Genomic DNA, 22979 nt, shown 5'->3' on the forward strand with positions numbered 1-22979 from the left:
TTCATCTAATATGGATTAACCTTCAAATTCACCCAAGTAAATGTCTTAACCTGCAAAACCGGAGTACAATTGAGACTCTGCAAATTAATTCTATATTTCATTTGTTGTGATCCACTGACAGTGTGAAGACTGTGAACTATGTGTCATTTTCATATGCAGGTCTTCGTTTATGTATAATCTCCTGAAATAAGAACCTTTTGTTAGAAAGAAATGTCTATATCTGCATACATATAAAGTATTTACAAAGCAATGATAATCATTCGGATAGTGTTTCTGGTCACCTTTCAACTTTAAATCCAATATTTACTTTGTTCAACACCTATTTACTGACTGTGTCTGCAATCAAGTTGGTTTTGTGAATCTTTTCACCCAAAACAGCTGCCTGCTGCGACAGAAAACAATGCTTTGAGAGCACTTTTAGGGTGCCCTGTGGAGTGTTTTGTCAAAAAAACAAAACAGTTATGCTTGCATCCAGTGTTTTTCACCAGGGTGCATTGTGCCTCCTTTACGCTTGTGGAGCACATTTCCTTCCTGATAAAACATTACAAAGCGGATTCTTTTCTTTTTTTGGAATATCATAAATCATGCATGGTTTACATTCATCTTTGCTTGCTAGCATTCTTTTACTTCCTAGGATTTGTCAATAAATTATGTTTCCTTTTGTGTTGCTGCAGGCAACTGAATGAACACTTCATTGCCAGCATGCTCACACCATGTGTGCAGACTAACTGAAGAGCCACTAATAATAAGACACACCGTTGCGCTGCTAGTGGTAACTCTACAGGGTCTTTAAAACACATATTAGTCAATACAACTTTTTTGAAAATCCTATATTATGACCAAATAATCTATTGTCATATTAACAATAGGCAAAGGAAGAATTAAAACATCTTAGCAAAGCTTGTTGGATAAAGTAAACGTCCTATTTTAACAATCTTTCTTTTCTTTTTAACGGTTGAAATCATGCAGTAAGAATCTCTGAACCCAACCACATTTTGTTGGTAATGTATTCTTGACTGTGATGGGTCCGATCCAATATCTGTATACTGCTTCAATTGTGGTGTTATTCACTTATCAAAAATCAGATAGAAGTCACTGATTCATATCAATATGTAATAATGATAGAGAATTTCGTGGTATGCCATTAGTTTTCTCACCGTGGGGACCTTTTAACTTTTCAAACCAACCTGCTGCCACCGCAAAGCAACCAGAGCAGTTGCTCACCACTCACAACAGTGTAGTACCTCACCTTTAATACATAGATTTCAATCAATGTTTGCATAAAAAACATTGGTTTTGCCATCACAGTTAATTTGTATTAAAGTTTCCCTGAATTTTATTTCAAAAGAAATCTATTTTTTGAACTCATATAGAAATCTACTCCGAGAAGTTAATAATGCATTGCTGTGAACATAATTTCTTCAAGTCTATCAATATTTCAGAGGAGTTGCCATAGCAATTTGAACTCTTGCATTGGGTTGAATGTAACGCCTACTTAAACCTGGAGTTGGCATATATTGACAAGATTGCAAGATCAAATAAATTCTGTGCAAAATGAGCTTGAATTTGACGGTGTCAGATGTTCTTCATGCCCAATGGCACAAGGCCTTGTAACTTGAAAGACTTGATGACACAATTACTCTTTTTGACCACTCAAACTATTTTATTTACATTGTTCTTACATAAATTAATGATAATCATTGTATTCATACTTTGTTATTCCTCAACCGCGTACATATACTTAAAATTGCATAATATACTACTCTGTGTATATTGGATGTTTTTACATGTGTTTTTATTCAGGCGATGTGATCAAAATGTAAACTGCCAGGGTGCATTTAGTGGCAGGCTTTAGGGGTAAAATACTTACATGTGGAAAAAGATTGGTGTTTTTTCAGCTTTTATCAGCAGAATCATGTAAAAAAAAAAGTAATGAGTGTGTGTGTATCTGCTTCATGTTCACATGCTTTATCACAGAAAAGTCGAGTCAGTTATCTTTGCGCCAGCTGAAAATCCCAAAACCTTTAAATGTTTTTGTGTGTATCTGAGACAACAGAAACAGTAGTCCTGCAGGAATTAACAAACGTTTTGATTTTATTTCCACTGTTCTCTGCCCACTCTTGGGATGAGTTCCTGGGAGAAACTTTAAGCACTCCTCAGGAGGTGATGCAAAATTCAATTTTCAGGTACTTTCAGTTCAAGCATGACAGTTAGGTCCTCACAACACAACAACGACTCACAACATGCACATTACAAATGACTTCCATTGTACCTCTATGACCACCAATATTTTAAAGGAAGACTATACAACAAGACGGACAGCGTGTACTTCTGCCAGTGGCAATTTTGTAATCATTGTGAGTTTGAAAAACATGTCATAATACCTCAAAAGAGACATATGACCATTAGCTCATGTTGTGTAATGGATAATACCTTACGTCTCATACCAGACCAAATAACTAACAGCAACAAAACTCCCTGAATCTCTAGAACTGATCAACCTGTTTTATATCTGCTATAAAGTGATATACTCATTTAGAGCTGTATGTTAAGGCTGTATGTTAAGGCTGTACAAAGGCGTGGAATCAAATGCACGATGCAGAGACAAACAAAGTATCAAAAATAAAGTGTTTTAATGTAAACAGGTCATAACACACTGAATACATAAAGCAACAAAACAAACACTCAATAAACTGTCTAACCTATACTATCAAAAAACTACAAAAACGACTTACTTAATCTAACTCTATGGACGATAACTCTATGGACAATGACAAATGATCTTAACGCTGGAATGCTTGGAACACACAAGACAATCTGGCAACGAGACAGGGGAAGACGAGAACTATATATACAAGACAGACAACACCAGGTGAAGACAATTAGACAATCACAACAGCGGGAAAACAGACAAGGCAGGAAACGTACTTTAGACAGATGAGGGTAGACAAGACTATCAAAATAAAACAGGAACCTATCTAAACACATAACATGAAACCTAAACTAGGGAACAATCTTAGCAGAACCGTCTACGCACAACACTGTATCACTATATCAAATCATGATAATTGCAATTATTTGCATACAAATTGATGTCAGGATATAAGATCATTCATTCATTTTAGCAACAAAATATTTTAACACTTTTCACAACTGAATAAACTAAACTTACTTTCAATTATCATGTTCAAAAATAGGGTTATACAATATTGGAAAAAAGCTGCCGGGAGGTATGAGGCCGAGAGCCACATTAATTGAAGCCATCCTACTATAGCTGTACAGGGATTTTGTAACAAAGATGCTATATATGATATATAAGAGTTAGATGAACAATTGACACAAGATCACGGCTATTTTCAAAGTCATATAACATTCACAGAAATGAGATGACTTCTAGGAAAAAGCTGGCAATAACAATCATTAACACGAGGTTACTCAATTTGACTTTTTCTTGTAGAGCAGCAGCTTCACGTCCTTCGGTCTTTGAGTTTTCCGGCAGCTCACTGTCGCTCCTTCTTTCAGTACGTCTACCAACCACACTTCTGCTTTTCTCTGGTTATGTTATAGTAAATTAGTGCTCACACGTTATGATGGCTGATGTCAAGCAACTTCAGGCTTTTTTTAAATACCGTGAGGACACACACACACACACACACACACACACACACACACACACACACACACACACACACACACACACACATGCATCAAATGAACATTTATAAAGATAATCACCAACAAAAACACTACAAGAGACCATGGTATTGAGCCAAACTCTTCAAAGACAGCTTCTGACAGAATTCTTCATGAGTCAGAATAAAACTGCAGGAAAAATCAGAAAACATTATTCCCCCCTCTGTGTGTGTGTTTCAATGTTGGACAGTAAATAGCTGAAAGATTATTCTTTCAATTTTCTGTGATCCTCAGCTTAATTATTGAGTCTGTATTTTTGCTCACATGTTTTTGTGTAGCCTTTTTTTAATGAAGTTTCTCTTACTGCAAATGACATCCATTTTGGAGCGAACACTTTATTGCTGTGTGTGTGCCTAGGCCAGCAATATGATTTGTAAAAAAACATGATTAATTGTTTGGAATCGACTGTCCTCGGTTAACAAAAACCATATTAAAAAGCAGCTTGTTAACAATTAGATACAATGCCATTCAAATACTTATCGCAGCATCGAACACTAGAAAAATATGGACAGAGACCACAGATATGAAATGATTAATGGAATGATTAAAGCCAAATTCAGCCTTGAAAATTAACCTTACGGCACCCGCACACAGTAACCACACAAATAGAAGCACCTAAGGCCCAATGCGTTCTTTGTAGATAAATGAGACAGCAATATGCGTATGCCTTCTTTACCTCAGATTTGTAAAGCCACATATTTGTCTGTTTAATGTAAAGATACAGCCAGCAGATGGTTAGCTTTGTTGGCTATTCTGTCAAAGATCATATTTTCCTATTTTTCTCTTTTGAAGACAGACACATGGTAAATAAAAAATGCTTTATGGCCTGAGGCTATTTTCAATAATGTTAATATTGAATAGTTTAAAAAAAACAAGGCCTTTTTACCAATATTTGCTCCCATGTCTTATGGTCTAAAAATAATCACATGTGTCAAACTCAAGTCAGGCCCGTGGTGGATTTAATTTCGACCCGCAGGATAATTTTTAATTACTATTAGATCTGGTCCGCCGGTATATTGCACGCACACCTTCACTCAATCCTGAGGATTTCCTCAGCTCAGAGCCTGACCCCAAACATTGATGAACTTGCACTTTGAATCGCCACGTGCTGAAAAGTGCTATATAAATAAAATTGCCTTGCCTTGCCTTGCACCCAAGATGAGATGCCAAGTATCTGGCTTGAACTAGCATCACAGAGCAGCACACTGAGTTTAAATGGATGTTTCCTTCTGCACTTTTTTTCTTGCGACAACAGGGCATGTTTGTTTTTGTCGTTGAGGGAAATAGTTTTTTGAAGCTGTTGTTGGCCTTTGGAAAAATGTAATCATAAAAAATGACTCCGGAAAAGCTGCAGATAGAGCCATAAGAAATGACTCTGCAGATAGAGCCATAAGAAATTAATGCAACTGATTATTTAATGTTTAATGTTGTTTTTATTGGCAATAATTTAAGCTTTGTTAATTCCAGGTTTAATATGAGCAATAAGTTCATTTCAATACGTTCTGCAATAAACATTGAACCAGTCCGGCCCTCGACTAGTACCGATTTTTTGATTTTGGCCCACTGTGTATTTGAGTTTGACACCCCTGGTCTAAATAATATAACATGAACGCATCAATACACCTTTTTTTATTTTTTGCTGCTGTAGCCATAGTGTTCAAGATGTCTGAGCTTGCCCCCTGTTTAGATTTGTTCGCCTTTTCTCATTGGCTGTCACTCTCTGACATTAACAAAAGGTCAGAGAGTGACTAGCTTTACCTGCTCTGAGCATTGACTACCAGAAAAAAATACAGTAGCGTTCATCACGGGACAATTGATAATCTTAAGGGAAGTTACTTCTGTATGAAATGCAAGGACAAAAGGGAATCTTTAAAACATGTATTGTCTGTTTTTTATCTGTTGTAACTTTGTTCACACTGCCCTTCTTGGCCAGGTCGCTCTTGGAAAAAAGGTTTCAATCTCAATGAGACTTTTATCTGGTTAAATAAAGGATATATAAAACAATCAAAAACGGATAACCATTTTAATATTTTGCCAAAAGTATTGACACTTTGATACTTTTTCTATAGCAAATGTTTAAACTGTTACAATCTCTGTTAATTTATTTGAAAGTCTTGAAAGTACCAAATCTATAAAAAAAAACACATCATATATTCATTCAAAGGCATTTCATGGTATCGCTTTTTGTAGTAGTTTTAGTTCACTTTTTATCTTGTCGGTCATGTGATCCCTTGCCTCTGATCCAAAAAAACCACAAGATTAACACTCCCTTGTTCTTATGAACACTGACAATGTACTAAAACACAGATGGTGACCTTTTGTCCAACAACCCGGTATTTCACTGATGAATACACTTTAGCTATGCCCCACTCTCACTTTGAATCACAGTAAAGACCACCTTCTCAATCTTTATTAGGCCTCTATTGTTGTTCCCCTTGTTGAAAGTTGGAAGTTCTGAAGGAATCAGTAAAAAGGTGAATTGATGTAAATGTGATTGCTGTATTGACACGTTGGACTGCTGATCACAGGTTGTAAATGTTTCACTGAGAGCTTTGTTATACAAGTTCTTTGTAAGGAATCACAGTAACACAAACCCATTCAGTAGGAGCAAGAGCGTGTTTATTCTTTGTCTTGTTGTAGTCTTTTTATGCTCTGTTGCTCCATCGACGGTGTCTGTTTCCAGCGTCTGAGTACTTCAATTTGACAGACTTCATGAAACTGTGTTTAGCAATTTATATGCAAAGCAGAGAGAAGGAGAAAACATCTCCTGGAACGATACACGGTTAACAAGGAGAGATGTAATTGGACAGAAGGTTCGTGGTTTTGGATGTGTGAGCTTGCTTTTGCAGACAGCATAAAGAGACATGCACAAACACGTTCAATTTAGACACCTAGTCAGAGACAAGAGACTTTGTGAGAGCTCTTGAGCAGAGGTCCAAGGTAAAAATGGTGCTCTGTGAAGTCCATTCATCAGAGCTGAGCGGGGGCTCTGCAGTCCTTCTGTCTCACCTGCAGGCCATTGAAAGTGGAGGAGGTGGAGGAAGAGGTGTGTGTGTGTGTGTGTGACTTCTGTCAGTGTGAGGGTGTACTTGGATGTATGCACATGAGGAGCAGGAATATACATATTCATAATTGGGGAGAATTTGCATGTATTCATTATTCTGTTATTATTTTGTGGTTGAGAAGTGAGGACAGTGGTCTACAGTGCGTCGCGGTCTCTACACTGTTACTGGTTGACCTTGTTCAGAGACAAGGTCATTCTACCATACACATTTACATAAAACGATTCACTTAATTTACCAGTTTATTTGGATACTGGCTTATCCAAAAATGTTTTCTCCACAGAAGGAACATTCAGGCGTTATCTAGTAGTTTCAGAATAGGTCAAAGTTCATAGTATCATCAGCTGAGATAACCCCCTCGAAGGTCCTAGGTCAGTATTCTCTCACAAGACGGAAGTGGAGGTGGAAGCGCTCGGAACAGTTGTTGCCGTTTGAAGCAAAGGTTAAAACTGTAAAGTAGTCATGTTTTAGTAAATTATTGTTTCAGTTGGTCTATGAAAAATTATGCAAACTTCTCAGCATCAAAGTCGTCTGACTTCAAAACATTGCAACAGTAAATGGATTACGATATTTAGAGGCAGTTTATTTTGCTTGTATATGTAATATAACGTCATTATGTAAAAAAGTTGGTGAAGCACTGAGTAGCAGCATTAACCTTCAACAGTGCTCAGACATTTTTAACAGCAAAATCCAGCCCTAGAGGGATTTTTTGTTCTCCATTATATTACGAACCTTCTCAAGACCAACTGGTTTTCTGCAGTAGTTTTGTTGCACAATGATTCCCTATTTTTTTGCGTTAGTGGCTCCTTAAAATTAAGTGTGTCTGCCTGCAGCCGCTCATCACATGAATGTGTCTCAAAATTGAGAGCACTTCAAGTTCCGAGTTATTTTTCCTTTTTTAAATCACTCACATTGTTTAATGTGGCTGTCTTACTGTCTTTTCTATTCAAATTCAAATCAAATCTCATTTGAGTAGCAGAACATAATTTTCTGTCTGATTAATCACCTCATGACTAGGTTTGGAACCACTTGTGCAATATATCTTTAGTACCCTCAGCAAAAGGTAAAACTCACCTTAATCCTTAAATTATTTTTTCAACACTCTACTTTGAAATAATGGAACAAAACATAGAGACAAAGTCAGTTTCCTTTAATCAGTAATGACATTTGATTTCAAGCACAAATCAAACTGTCAAAAGCATCCCTTCCTTCTGTCTCTTCTTATCTGGTATTAAACAAATCAGCTATGAGCTTTCAAACCATATTTTACACAACACTGAGAGAAGGAGAGAGAGCGAGAGAGACAGAAACACACAGACACACACTTGTACAGAAAGATCAGTGGAGAGTGAAGTAGAGGAGGCCTTGGATTGGGGCTTAAGAGCTCTCATACATCATCTCATTACCTCTGCTGTGTGCATAGGGTGTGTTTCACATTTCTCCTCGTATGTGTTTTATCGTTTGTTTCTGCATGTTCTTTGATGTTTGTGTACGTGCAAGAATGTGCGTATTTTTGCATCCCATGCTTGAGTAGCCAGCAGACAGGTGCTATTATTTGCATGTAAATGTTTCCTCTGCTGCTGCCATCCATCACCAAAGATTTCTGCCGTCTTTGGACAGGCAAACGCTGGTCTGACTCCTGCGTGCTGCTGTGCTGACTGACATCAGTTAATGCACCAGTGCACTGATACTAGGATGAATGGTATCAGAGTCTCAGATCATATCTGCTATTTCAACGTGGAACACTGAGCAGAGAAGTAGACGGGATAAATGATGGGGGGCACAGTTGCACTTCAATCAAGAACACTGAAGACATTGGTCGATAACATAATATCAGAAGAACAGCTTAGCGCAGGGAGGCTGACCAGCAAGTTCTGAGATACATTTTGAAGATGGATACTCTTCTTTTGAGTAACAGAGCAGATGTGGTTTGAAGTTAGACATCTATGATAATAATTCAAACATATTCTCAAAATCATGATCAAAACCTCTCCGCTAAGAATAATGTGTACTATTTGGCATGCTTTAGAAAAATATATTTATATTTTTTTATAAACAAAATTCAAAACCAGTTTGAATGAATATACCTGCCAAGTCACAAGGATCAGTGCATCGACTCAAACAGTCTCATACAATGCCTCCAATACAACCCCCCATTTTGAGTTGTATTCGATGCATTTCCAACACTTATATTGATACAATTCAGCATCATTTCACAGATTCATATTCATAAACAGTACCATCTTTTTAATCTATCTGGTTGTTGTCGTGTCAGAAATATGCATGACGTTATATGGATTGCTCAGTTTATTTACACATATGCTAATTTCTACATTCAAATTTGCATGATGTTGATTCAAGAGCAACCTGATCTCACCAGAATGCGTGACTCCACCACGACTCCTTAACACCACAATGCGTGGTGGAGTCACGAACTTTGTTACATTTACGTGTCGGCACCACAAACAACCCCAATGTAAAGTGAATGAGGCTCCTTTGTCGTGGTGCACACACGCATTTCTACAACGTACCGCAGTGAGCTTTTATTCTATAAAACGTTTTTTTAAATCTACTTTATAGCTTGTAGTAACTCACGGGAGGCTTCTTTTATTTTATTTGTATTCATAATAATTTTTATTTTTCGTCAGAATGTAAAAATTACATTAGTTACGAATTTGTGTTCTCAAAAAACAGTGCATTGTGTGTAATGCAACTGAGATTTTTATTAAATTAGTTAGTTTTTAAGGAAGGCCAGAGCTTCAGCTGTGTCAAATAGATTGTTCCCTTTAGTTAACGTTATTTAAAAGATAATGATCATGTCCCCTGTATTGTATTACGAGCGTCCATTCCCATTGGATAACGGAGCATTTTACACCCGGAAGCATGTAATCTCCTTACTGTCGATTGATTTTACAGTGATATCTGCACTACTCATCGACTAAAAAACACAAAATTGTCCTTGTTAATTACACAACATTGATTGGTTTGAATTGTGTACAATGCTTTTGTATTTTCCCCCTTCGATTCGGAGAAACAAATATTTTTTCGGAGTTTTTGGATGGCAGAAGACACTACACTACCCAGAATCTTCAGCTATCGTTTGGGACTACCCCATGTGCTTAGCTTGACAAACCCCGTGATCAGTCCTCAAGCTCTGTGATTGGTTGACCTCCAACTGCATTCCATATGAAAAAAAAACGTTTCGTAAAAGATAAAATCATACTTTATTCAGCAGTGCTTGCTTTAGTCTTTGAAAGTCATCACATGAATGCATTGTAATAAATGGTTTGGCTGCATTAAATATTACACATCTGTCGTAGTTCTTTATTTATCTACAGAGATCGGGCATCAGAATAGACCGGAAACTATTCTTTTACCGTTCTGTTTTAATTTCACAATAAAGTTAGTAGTAATATTTTGTTTTGATATTATTGTTTTTTTAACTACTAGACCACTGGGTCATGTTAAGACCATCTTTTCTGTGTTGTTGTGGGTTTTTTCCATCACTTTTGTGTTACAAATATCAAAACAATAACAACATAATATTCGTCGTAAACTAAACCGGAAACAGCAGTATATTTTATTTTGTTAACACTGTAAACTTGACAGCCTTTTAACCCGCACCTCCTACTGGTTAAAGCACGTTATTACACGTTTAGAGTCATTGCAATGCAGGTAGATTGTGTTGCTTTTTAATGACTGTTTAAAATGCCTTTTTCTTAATGTCTTTCATTTTTGTAAAGCACTTTTGAATGTGTTATATTTTATGAAAACATTTAAATATTAAGAGTACATACAAAATAGTGGGAAAGTAGAAGGTCAATGATATAAATATAGAATAGAAAATATCAAGAAGATACTCAAATGATATCTAGAATAAAACAGTTTAGTGCCTGATAGGAGGATGTGCTAACTAATAAGGCTTTATTTAAACATTAAAGAATACTTTAGGTTAAGGTCTTCTTTTAAATAGGAAAAAAGCTTTGGGGGTATCTATCTACAGATAAATAGTAAGCCTGACAAAGTCTAAATTGCATGGTTTGTTTTGGAACTTGACAATCAACTTTCCTGCAATGTTAACTATGTTGAAGCACTTATTTTAACTGATATTATACACATTAATTATAATCTTATGTATGTAGATAGTATAAGAAATGTCCAGAATACGACAGTGTAATGGTGGAGGTATACACACATATTGATAGATGTCTTGTAATTAGGGATGCAGCGAATATTCGGCCACCGAAAATTATCGGCCGAAAATGGTTAAAAAGGCCCTTTCGGCTTTTGGCCGAAAAAATATCACCGAATGTCAGAACAGGCTTACGTTGGTAACCTAACGTGTTGTTGTGATGACGTAATAAAGACGCGGCGACCATGCTCGCGGCTGGCTCACAGGGGGGGGGGGGGGACATTGACCTTTGTCATCGAGATTGCCCTGAGCCTTTAACAAATCGTATTAAATAATCTGATGACAGACTGTAAACAGAATAGCTGAAATTTTAACAAACTAAATAACTCAGTTTCCTCTAATCATTAACCCATGTTTGTATAATGTAGTTAACTCCGTGTGTTGCTGCTAGCATACATAACACCTGACGTGGAAACGTTACTCGTGGATGGGGCTACAGAGCTGCTAGAAAGACGGTCGAACCCGGTACATTCCTCCGTCTGCATGCGGTGCACTTTTGCTAAATGTTTAGACAAATTGCTCGTGCTTACATGCTAAACTCTTATTGCACTTATGGTAACAAGTATTCTCCACATCGAGACGGGTAAAGTTTAACCACACCTCGGAGCGCGTTCTCTCCGCCATCTCCGCAGTGTGCTCCGCTGCATGTAGCAGCTGCGTGTGTGTAAACTGCCCCGCCCCCTCGCACACAGACGGGGGAGAGAGATCTCGTCTGATCGAAAATACATCATAGACGCATTTGTTGCCTTTGCATATTAGAAACGAGTTGGCGACACTAAGACTGCGATATAATGTTTTTTAGCAATAATACATGACATATATAAATGTACTGTATGCATTCAAAAGTGCTGAATAAATGTTTTATGGACCCATAATAGTGATTATTATTTAAGTTAAGTTTTGCCATAATCATGTCTATTTCCATAATCAGGTAGCTGAACAACATTGGTAAAAAATGTATACATTATATATATATATTTCTATTAATCATTTTCGGCCTTTCGGCATTCGGTTTTCGGCCAACTGTTTCCTATTTTCGGTATCGGTTTCGGCCAAGAATTTCCCATTCGGTGCACCCCTACTTGTAATGCACTGTTGAGGAACCTGTGACCCCAGTTTTTCATTCATTGCATACAGTAACTACACTGTTGTGTATATGATATGTCAATAAACCTTAGAAAATCTTGAAATCTTGAAAGGGATGTGCAAAATAGCCATTATATACAGTCTTTAATTAACTATTAGAGAATAACAAGTAATAAATATGCTTTAAACGGATCTGCAGATACATATTTAGTCTTCTCAAGCACCAACTATCAAATATCTCGCCTGATTGTTGGCACTTGACAATCACCTTCACTGAATTTCACTCGGGTGTAACTAAAGTCTGATTTAAGGGTTGTTTATATTTCACATCATTAATCCAAATCTGTAAAATAACTAAAATAAATGTAGTGGAGTAAAAATACCAGGTTAACCTTAAAGAAAGCCCTCAGGATTATAAAAGACCACCCCAGCCACAAACTGTTCTGTCTGCTGCCGTCTGGCAGGCGGTACCGCAGCATCCGGACTAAAACCACCAGACACAGAGGCAGCTTCATCCCACAGGCTATAAGATTATTAAGCACCTGAACTTAGAAACAACATCCATAACATTCATCTGGCTGCTACTTAGAAATTATTTATCTAATATATCATATTCCAATCACTGGTATATAGACTCTTATTGCACTATTTCACTATTTTTTCTGTGTATCTGTTTTATTGCGTAGCACTGTTGGAGAAGCCTGTGACCTAAGGGGGGGGGGGGGGGTAGGACACGTTCGATTCCTGTTTCGAATAGTGTGCGGTCGATGGGTTTCATTCCATTTCAAAGTCCTTTTTGACGCTCTGTGTAAACTTCGCGTACTGCCACTCCAACATCCAATCACAGAGGTTGAGGACTGATCACGGGGTTTGTCAAGCTAAGCACATGGGGTAGTCCCAAACGATAGCTGAGGATTCTGGGGTAGTGTAGTGTCTTCGGCCATCCTAAAACTCCGAAAAAATATTTGTTTCTCCGAATCGAAGGGGGATAATACAAAAGCATTGTACACAATTCAAACCAATCAATGTTGTGTAATTAACAAGGATAATCTGGTGTTTTTTAGTCGATGAGTAGTGCAGATATCACTGTAAAATCAATCGACAGTAAGGAGAATACTTACTTCCGGGTGTACAATTCTCCGTTATCCAATGGACGCTCGTAATACAATAGAGGGGACATGATCATTATCTTTTAAATAACGTTAACTAAAGGGAACAATCTATTTGACACAGCTGAAGCTCTGGCCTTCCTTAAAAACTAACTAATTTAATAAAAATCACAGTTGTATTACACACAATGCAGTTTTTTGAGAACAAAAATGTGTAACTAATATAATTTTTACATTCTGACGAAAAATAAAAAAAATTATGAATACAAATAAAATAAAAGAAGCCTCCCGTGAGTTACTACAAGCTATAAAGTAGATTTAAAAAACGTTTTATAAAATAAAAGCTCACTGCGGGACATTGTAGAAATGCGTGTGTGCACCACGACAAAGGAGCTTACATAGGGGTTGTTTGCGTGGTGCCGACACGTAAATGTAACAAAGTTCGTGACTCCACCACGCATTGTGGTGTTAAGGAGTCGTGGTGGAGTCACGCATTCTGGTGAGATCAGGTTGAGTTATGGTAGTTTGTGTCAACCAAAAAACGCTTAAAGGTGGGGTAGGTAATTCACTTCAGAAACACTTTTTGTTATATTCCATGGAATGCTCTTAACATCCCGATAGCAATGAATATAATAAATGCTTTGACAATAAATACATACAAAAATGTCATCTGTAGAAGCCGTGGCGCTGTAAAAAGCACGACCAATCATCTGAGCCGGCCCAGCTCAGATAGATGGCCTACCTGCCTGTCAGCCTTCCATCTCGTGCACAAACTCATCCCGTGCCCTCATTGGTCATGTGCGCGTCCGTGTGTGTTGGAGGAGGGGCTCTGTAAGGAAGTCTGAAGGAAGGGGCAGATTTTTTTCGGCTGCGTACTTTCAAATCTAGCGCACTCGAGCTGGTTTCTCCATTCTTTAAAGACAAACTGTATGTTGCAATTTAAAAAAATTACTTTTTTATGTTTTATGTACCAAATGATAGACAAAACTAGACAAAATGTATATGCATGCGTGATTACAATTATTTCCCAAAAATGAAGAAAAAAAGCATGTTTAGCCAACATATACTCGGAACATTTTTCTTTAAGCAGGCGATGCAGGAAAAAATACAATTTGCTTTCACACCTCAGAGTTCAGAAGTTAATTGCCAACAATTGGCCTGGCAGTATTGGATCTGGAGATGCACCAAAAACGAATCAGTTGTTCCTTGGAATAACTTTCCACCAAATGTCAGTGAAATCTGTTAGCAATCTTGTTTGTGTTTAAATATTTGCCCCTAAAAAGCACACAAAAGGTAAGCTTTTTCCCTGAAAGTTTTTGGCAAACTAAATAAAGGCATACAGTCTCAGTTTATTTCTGCTAGATGGAGGCTCTGTCAATGTTTGTCTGTCACTGCTACTTAGCTGTTCCCTGCAAGTACCTCAGGAGAAGCATAAATGTGTCACTAAGATTAGTTCAAGCGTATATTTTCTGTTTGAAGCTTGGAACGCATCACACGATGGAGAGCCCAATTATAACCCTGTTTTGACCGTGACAACGGGTTTTCATCTTTGAGGAAAGTCTTGAGTGGTCTGCAGAAAATAGGACAGGTCACTTTGGACATTCAACACACATTATCTTTAGAGTGTGTCAGGCTCCTGGATTAAAATCTCGGCATTCCAATCGAGCCTCAAGCTGACTTTCAGAGCAGTTGAGATGATTGAATGAGATTGGAGTACATTTTAACCTAATCCTGTGATTTGAAATATTCAACAACTGTTATCTAAAAGCAGTGAGCTTGTCAATGACAATAATCTGCAAAGCTAGTCATGTGGATGTGTGATGAGCCGAACATTCACATGGGGTTTAAAAGTGTGAATAAATCTCTCTAAACAAAGCAAATGGTGTCTCCCAATGAGAGGAAAGTGCTAGTAGTCATTCATGATGTAAAATATGTTTCACTTTTGCTGCTCTTCACTGTGGAATGTGTGAACTACTTTGTGTGCGTCAATATCAAGGGGTACATCTATGCAGCTTTTTGTCTATGCTCGGATTAATGATAGCAATATGAGTCAAATATTTGTCAAATGTGGATGTCTTTTCTTTTTGTGAGCTCTCTCTTTTTTGGCAAGATAATAGATTAACTGCAAAAAAGGTTTCACTTGCTCCCATTTCTAGCACGTATACAGACACACAGGAGGTGCAGAGATGTAATACACAGTGACATGTTTGAGTAAAGTTCAGAGACAGAGTGACTGAAGCAGGGAATGTCTTAACACCTACTCATCTACATCAGAAACAAACAAGTTGAAGACAACACCTCTTCGGATAGGCTTACACACTGTTTTGCTGTGCATCTCACACACACAAAGACACACACGCACACACAGAAAAAAGGCAAAGAAAGTGTTCTTCGCTGAATATGGAGTGCACCAAATATACACTGAGATAGAGACATGGAGTAAATTCAGAGGCATAATTGCTTTTGAAAGTAATATAATTTGACCTTCCCTGCTTATGGAATGAATAGAATACCATGAACAGAAGATACAAAAGATCTAGTGCACTCAGTGTGCTCACCTTCACAGAATATACTAACAAAATAATGTACTCATCACTCACAAGAGAAATTAAAATGTGGCCCTAATTACAACTTGAATAGCTTGGTAATATATTTGTGCACTTGCGTAAACATAACAGTCTAACAACGTTCCCACACATGTCATTTTCCATTTCTGACATCAGAAGATCTTACTATAGATTTCACTGACATTGTACTTGTGGTTTTGTCAGGTTACTCATTACTGAAGCAGTGTTGTGAGTGACATTCTGCATTCAATTAGCTGTTGTGCAGAGTGAGAGTCAATGAGACAGCACCGGCGATAGAGACAGTGTCCGTGATAAGAGCAGGTTGCTAGGCACCCTTTTTTCTCTCCTTGACTCGATCTCTTTCCAATGAAGCTCACTATCTGTCAGTGAATACTTTATATATATATATATACATACACCCTGAGACGCTTCCTGGGTGTCAAGGATGATGGGATGGCTAGCAAACAAGTCCGAATTCTGACTAGTTTAACACCTAGAACTCAACTTACACATTATTGCCCCCAAGGGGAAAATAGTCTTGCAGCCATGTAACAGATTTCCACAGGAAAGACAATAATGACATAACAAAAATATGCAAAAAAAAATGCTACACATAAAATAATGTAAATCAGTGACAAACATAACAGAAAAATTGGAGTACAGCAAACCGTTCATCATCTCTTCCGAATATCATATTATAGACTTGAACTCTATGGTGCAGTCTTTTCTTGTTCCTTGTTGACAGACTGCCATACCAATCAATAATATAAAAGGTAAAAGCTGACGATTATAGCATTTTAAGGCAAGTGTCATGAGTTTTCCACTCACCTCCAAGCAATGTATCCTTTGTAAAAAGTGCAGCTGCTTGACTTCATAACAGATTGTGATGTTGTTGATATTTGTACCCCTGAACTTCAATTCAATAATCTGACCCTTAATAATCGTCTGAATGAATGGGAGTGTTGGGCTTCTTTCTAAACACCAAGGAAACTATACAGTTTCCTAACAAACATTTTTTTCTGTAATGCTTTCAATCACGGTGCACTTGTTCTGTATTATTCTAAGACCTGGACTTTCCATCACCTTAAAGGTCACCTATCATGCAAAACCCACTTTTGCATGTCTTTTATACATAAACATGTTTCCCCTCTGTGTAAAGAGATTCTGAAAGTTTCAGGAAAAAGATTTGCTCACTTTTTGTCCTGATCCATTTATATAAACCTGTCTGAAAATGAGCTGATCAGATTTTGGCCACTTTACGATGTCATAATGATTTTTTGGCTTGTGTAACCATTAGCCAATCACCAGCCAAGGTAACCCCCCCCCCCACCCCCCCTCCTTATCACCTGAATCTCCTCCTAGAGCACCATTGTGTTCTTTTTAACCCAATATCTCTCAGAGGGGCGTGGGGAGTAGCTCCGTATTTTCATCTAAAGTATCAGACAGAGAATCAGCACTTTTGAAACAGGGCTGAAACAGAGGGGTTTATGGGATGCTATAATGATCTGTTTGGTATTTGGAGCCAAACACTTCAGAGACATGTTTTGTATATATCTGAGACCTATATTATATTGATGAAAAACAGTATAATAGGGGACCTTTAACCAAGTGGTGTGAGTTTCTAAATAGAACCTTAATCAAGTTGAATAATTCTCACTTTAGGCAGATATTTGATTGAATGTTCTGATATTTTGTTGGGAAACAAATGAAATACACTGTCAGGGAACATTTTGTTGATCCAATGCTGGCGCTCCAACTACTATGGCTGTTCTCGTAGTTTTATTTCCGCCTGTCATATATGATATGGATTGGACCCTAAGTGGCTGCTTCCTGAAGTAGTTACACATCAGCAGGGAGAAGACTCTGCATGACGGTTGAAGACGGAAACATTCAAACTTTTGTGGATAGAGTGTGAATCAGTTACAGTCTTTAAAGCTCCTCTGAGGCCTGTACTACGAAGCCGGTTCAACATAACCTGGATATGTTTGAGTTAGCCGGTTGGCCTAATCCAAAACATTACTCGCTAAACGGTCCTACGACGGTCCTACGACGCTGGTTATCAAGTGGATCGCTCAAGCCAGCTTTGTCCTATCTAGTTATGTGCGCGTTCACATGAAAGGGGTGGTATTTGGAGCATTCGACCAATCACAAACATGGACAAGCGTAGGCCTACTGACAGCGCTGCGCGTCATACTTCCTGAATGAAAAGTGAACTTTAATATTAGATGAAGAAGTTACACTTTAAACATCCATGACTTAAACACTTTATCCAGGATAAAAGCCACATAGCTGCACCTGCAAGGTGAATACAGCTAAGAAATTGTGTTTGAATGCGTACATGAACAGGTTTATGATATCACTGCCCCGTCTAAGACACGAGTGGATCTGACTTTAATTAGCCTACATATGACTCGAGTGTTTCGTCAACTTAATGTGTTGCTTAAAATAATACTTCTGCATACAGTATGTGACACTGTGAGTGTTACACGGCCAGATACGGCTCAAGAAGCTGACTCAGATAAGGAAATATATGATACATTATGATGTGATATGATGTGATATGAATGATGGGTCTGCACTCACAGTGCCGCGGACTGTAGGCTACGTAATGTTACTCTGATCCGGTTACTTATGTTGTGGCAGATATTTAAGTAAGCTTTCTTAACGCTAATGTTATAATAGTCAGATTGCTCTGAAGATAGGAGGTGATATTCTATTCATGTTCACGTTCACACAGTCAGTTGATTTTTGCCGGCCGTCTTTCCTGCAACGGCAGTTTTTCTGTATTTCCTTTCTCCTGTAATATGACTTGATAGCTTTAAACTCTGCACACTGAGCTCTGATTGGTCAGCAGGCGGTGCTTTCACTGAGTTGATAACTTAGCCTGCAACCTAACCTGCTCCGGAGCAGGTTAGCCGCTAAGCACAAGTTACCATGGAGATCTAGCCCGCTAAAAAGAGAACCAGCATCGTAGGACCGGAAACCCAGAGTTTTCCCTGAAGTTAGCCGGCTACGTGAAAATCCAGCTTCGTAGTACAGGCCTTTTGTATTTGTATATGTGTGTATTTATGTAAAATGGGGAAGTGGTGAGAGTGGGGTAAGCGTGTTATCCGTGTGTGTGTGAGTGTTTGTGTGAGTGTTTGTGTGTGTGTTGGTGTGTAATTGGGGATTCTGACCAGTTTGCTGGATCATTCAATGGCAAAACTGCATCGGACGGCTGAACAAACCCATTACTCTGGCTCAGTGCTTCTGACACACACACACATACTGGAGACTCAACAGTGACCCGCAGTGACTTCAGAAAACCACATGACCTTCTTTACACTCTGTGGGAAAAGGGCCGAGAATGAAAGAAGTTGTGGAGTGGAATAAAAAAGATAGACAACTGCTGGGAAGTACTGATTTAGAAAGAGGAAACAGATCGTTCTAAATAAGAGGAAAATAAAGAAAATCAGGAGTTTTTGTCTTAATGGATTTATCCTGTTTGTACTTGTCACTAAAAGTGGGCCTTAGAATATTTTCAGAATATCTACTCCCCTTAGCAACCTTATCTGACCTGTACTATCATCAAACAGGTGTGTATGTGCGTGCGTGTGTATCTAAGTTTGTTGGGAGGGAGTGGTATTAAATTGAGCGATGGAGTGCGCTCATTGATTTCCACAGTAAAGGAAAAGTAATCTTCTCTGAGCTGGGCTCAATGCGTGCGTATCTGCTGGCTTGCTTGTGTGTGTGTGTGTTGTGTGTGTGTGTGTGTGTGTGTGTGTTGTGTGTGTGTGTGTGTGTGTGTGTGTGTGTGTGTGTGTGTGTGTGTGTGTGTGTGTGTGTCGCTCTGTAATTGGAGCAGTGGTCAGAACACATTCGTAAAGATTTTATAGACTCTCCTCATAGCTATATGACTACGAAATCAGTTGATATCAGATTATAATTGCAGAAAGGAGCAGGAACACTTGTTACGGTTCCAACAGAAGCCCCAGTAACCCTCACATGCTCTTATTTGTGAGGATGTGGAAGGTTTCAGGTCAGGTTTGCCTCTACAGCTCTAAATTACTTTCCAGCGAACTGGTACATGACATTAACCTGTAGAAAGGAAAAATACGCGGTTTGCCTCGGAGAGTAAGTCAGAAGGGCGAATAAAGTGTCAGTGGCTTGTAAAATTTATAATGCGTTGTCTGAAATTGAGGGACCTTTTTAATATGAAAAGGGGTCTAAAAGCATTTTTGTTTACAATATGAGCACTTACACCATGCTCACAGCCACTGCCCCTGACACACAGAGCTGTTGTGGATATTTAGACTTCCTTATATAAACACAATCATTGTAGTCCATCTCTGACACAGACTATCTGACCTCTCCTCCCTCTTAAAGCTTTGTCCTTTATCACATCAGGAGACACATTAAGAAATAAATCAACCTATTATTTCTTTCTATTAGTAGTGGTCAATTCCAGAGACACACCGAAGACCTTAGTGATGAAACATAACCAAGGTCAATTCAATATAATCCATTAAGTGTGATTTATCTATTTGTCGATAGTGTATACAGACACTCTGTCTGGAGATATTTGTCTTATTGATTTAACAGCTTATTGTTTTTATAATGTATCCGTCATTAGAGGACTGACATTGTTTAGACACATGAAAACATATAAATCTCCTGATAATGGATATTGGTGAAGGGTAAGGTGATAAACAGTCTGCATGTGTGTATCTTTGTGTGTGTGTGACGTGTACATGTGATAAGGAGTTTTTTATCAGTATGAAAGACCTATCAAGCACTAAGGGACATACAATGTGTAAGTAATTAATAGCATGCAGTCTTCTCTTATACACTTAGCCTTAGCAAATACACTTTACTGTTTCTGCATGTGTAATTAATAGGACTTTCTAATCACACAGTACTGTGGTTCAATACAGATTTCAGCGGTTGTAGCCTCACTCCGTGAATTACGTCTGTTTCGATTAGTCGACTTAAAGTATACCTGCAGGTGGGAAGCAAGGCTCGGTAATGTGATTGGCAATCATACAATCAGAGCAGCTATTATGTTATTATTAACTATGCCTATTCCGCTGTAGCACTCTGTCCTGTCGGTTTGAGAAGGAAACGTAGCACTCTGCTACTGCTTTAGTGCCACCACAGACTGCAGGATTGTAAATGTATTTTCCCTTAGTCTGTTGCACCAAATGTGCAGCATGTAATCTGTGATTTTCAACATGAGGTCCTCTCCCCTTTTGACACATTTCACGTGTGTACGGGTGCGATGAACAATCAGTTACTGATCCACTGATATTTGTTCTTAATAGTTTAATTAGTAGCCTGTAAATAGACAGGCTACTAATCTGTAGCCTAGTGATCATTAGGGTGCTGTGATCAGCACCCTAATGTCAAAGTGAGAGTTTTTTAAGACTGAGAAATGTATTTGCAATCCGTAACATTCATTTGAAAATCAAAATGAGACACTTGCGAATTGTATCTCCCAAACCATTTTCATTTCATTCATTCTAACATTTAAAATGGCCACGTTTCAAACATAGTCATTATTTTGGACGAGGAAAACACAAACTGCATGTTAGGAAGTGAAGCTGAGAATCAGACAAGTATACAAAGTCTAAGTAAGGTTGTTAGTACAGTAAGGGACAGTTTTAAGGAATTCATGTTGTTATTGCTATAATACTTATTTGCAGATCTAAAATCTGATGTTTACATTTAGCTTAACATAGCCTAATAGTGAAAACAAGTTGTTTTTGTTCATATACATTTTACTACGTTATAGTCATTAATATGATGTGTTCCATCCCTTTTATCTGTATTTACTAATTTATTATTGATTTATTGCTGCAAGAAGCTATTCCATCGCTTTCCACCGTAACTCTCATTCATTGTTATGTTATACATTCTGCTTAAAGAAAGTGTTGAACACTCATACTCAACGAAACTTAACCATCCTTTTATGTCTTTCAGTATGATTCATCTATTCATGTTTGTCCTTTAATTGTTAGAACTTTAAAACACAACACGCATTGGAAAACCATGTATTGAACAACAAGTGAATGCAGCACTTGAAGTAGTAATTTCTTAGTCAATGAAGATTGCACTAGATGTAAAATAAATGCCTCTAGAGAACTCAATCCTTTGTTTTCTCTGTCAATATACCTCTCTCTACAGTAAGTGCTCCATTTATAAAGGATGAGGGACAACTAATATACAGTCTTTCGTATCACCACGATAAGAAGTATTGCCAACAGCCATTGGTAAACCAATGTCATAATATCGAGGTAAATGTAATTCATTGTTGATACTTACATTTTCATTTCACAAAAAAGGACCATTTTAAATGGTGAATCAACTTGAAGCAAGCTGGAACTGACAGGGAAAAGGGGAACCAGACATCTTTTGTGCCTAATTCATTTCAAACCTTGGAGACAAATAATGAAAATCCTTTCTGAAGGCAGTGTAATTTCACTGAGTGCAGGGGAGGGAAAATAATAGGGAAGCAAAACTTAAAGATAAACAATGTACGGGGGAGAAGCTCATGAATGAGACAAGACAGCATGTCTGTATATATGAAGATAAAGAGGGGATATAGAGGTTATTTAACATTGAAAATGATTTAATCTTCACGTTACACATACGGAAGCACAAACATTTATCTCCAGCTACTTCATCCACCAGATGACATCAGCATTTGATCAACCTTGTTGGCTGTGTTTCAGTAAGTGGACACTCAGTGGATATCCTTTTCTCATCACTCACACACATTTTGTTTTAATTCCTGCGGCAGTAAAAGTAATGTGAGACCTGCTGCTAATAAAAAGCCTAACACTGGGGACTTTGAAGATCTTAATGGCATAACTGCTGACGCACGTCTATGAACGTATAAAAATGTCGTCCTGCACCAGCAATCAACGACACATGCAAAAAATTAATTACCTGGCATGACTGCAATCTCCCCCCCTCCTCACTCTATATGCTGCTGTTGCTCTGTGCTGCTTATGTGTTTCAGACTGTGTTTTTTTGCCATTATGTGTTTGATTCCTGCAACCTAATTTAATTTCCAGTGCTGAAAGCTTCCTAACAATCGCTGTCACTTTGTGTATGTAAGCGGTGGTGGCAACAGCTCTGCTTATTTCCCTTTCTGCAGAAGCTTAAACCTTATGTTTCGTGTCTTGTCATACGCACAAATGGAGGCTATCACAACAATTACACATTCACGCACACTTCCCAATAGCCTGAGGAAAGCCTGGAGCAACTCCAATTAACAGCGGCAGCCACT

Source organism: Gymnodraco acuticeps, unplaced genomic scaffold (genome assembly GCF_902827175.1).
Source record: "Gymnodraco acuticeps unplaced genomic scaffold, fGymAcu1.1, whole genome shotgun sequence".
NCBI classification, from domain to species: Eukaryota; Metazoa; Chordata; class Actinopteri; order Perciformes; family Bathydraconidae; genus Gymnodraco; species Gymnodraco acuticeps.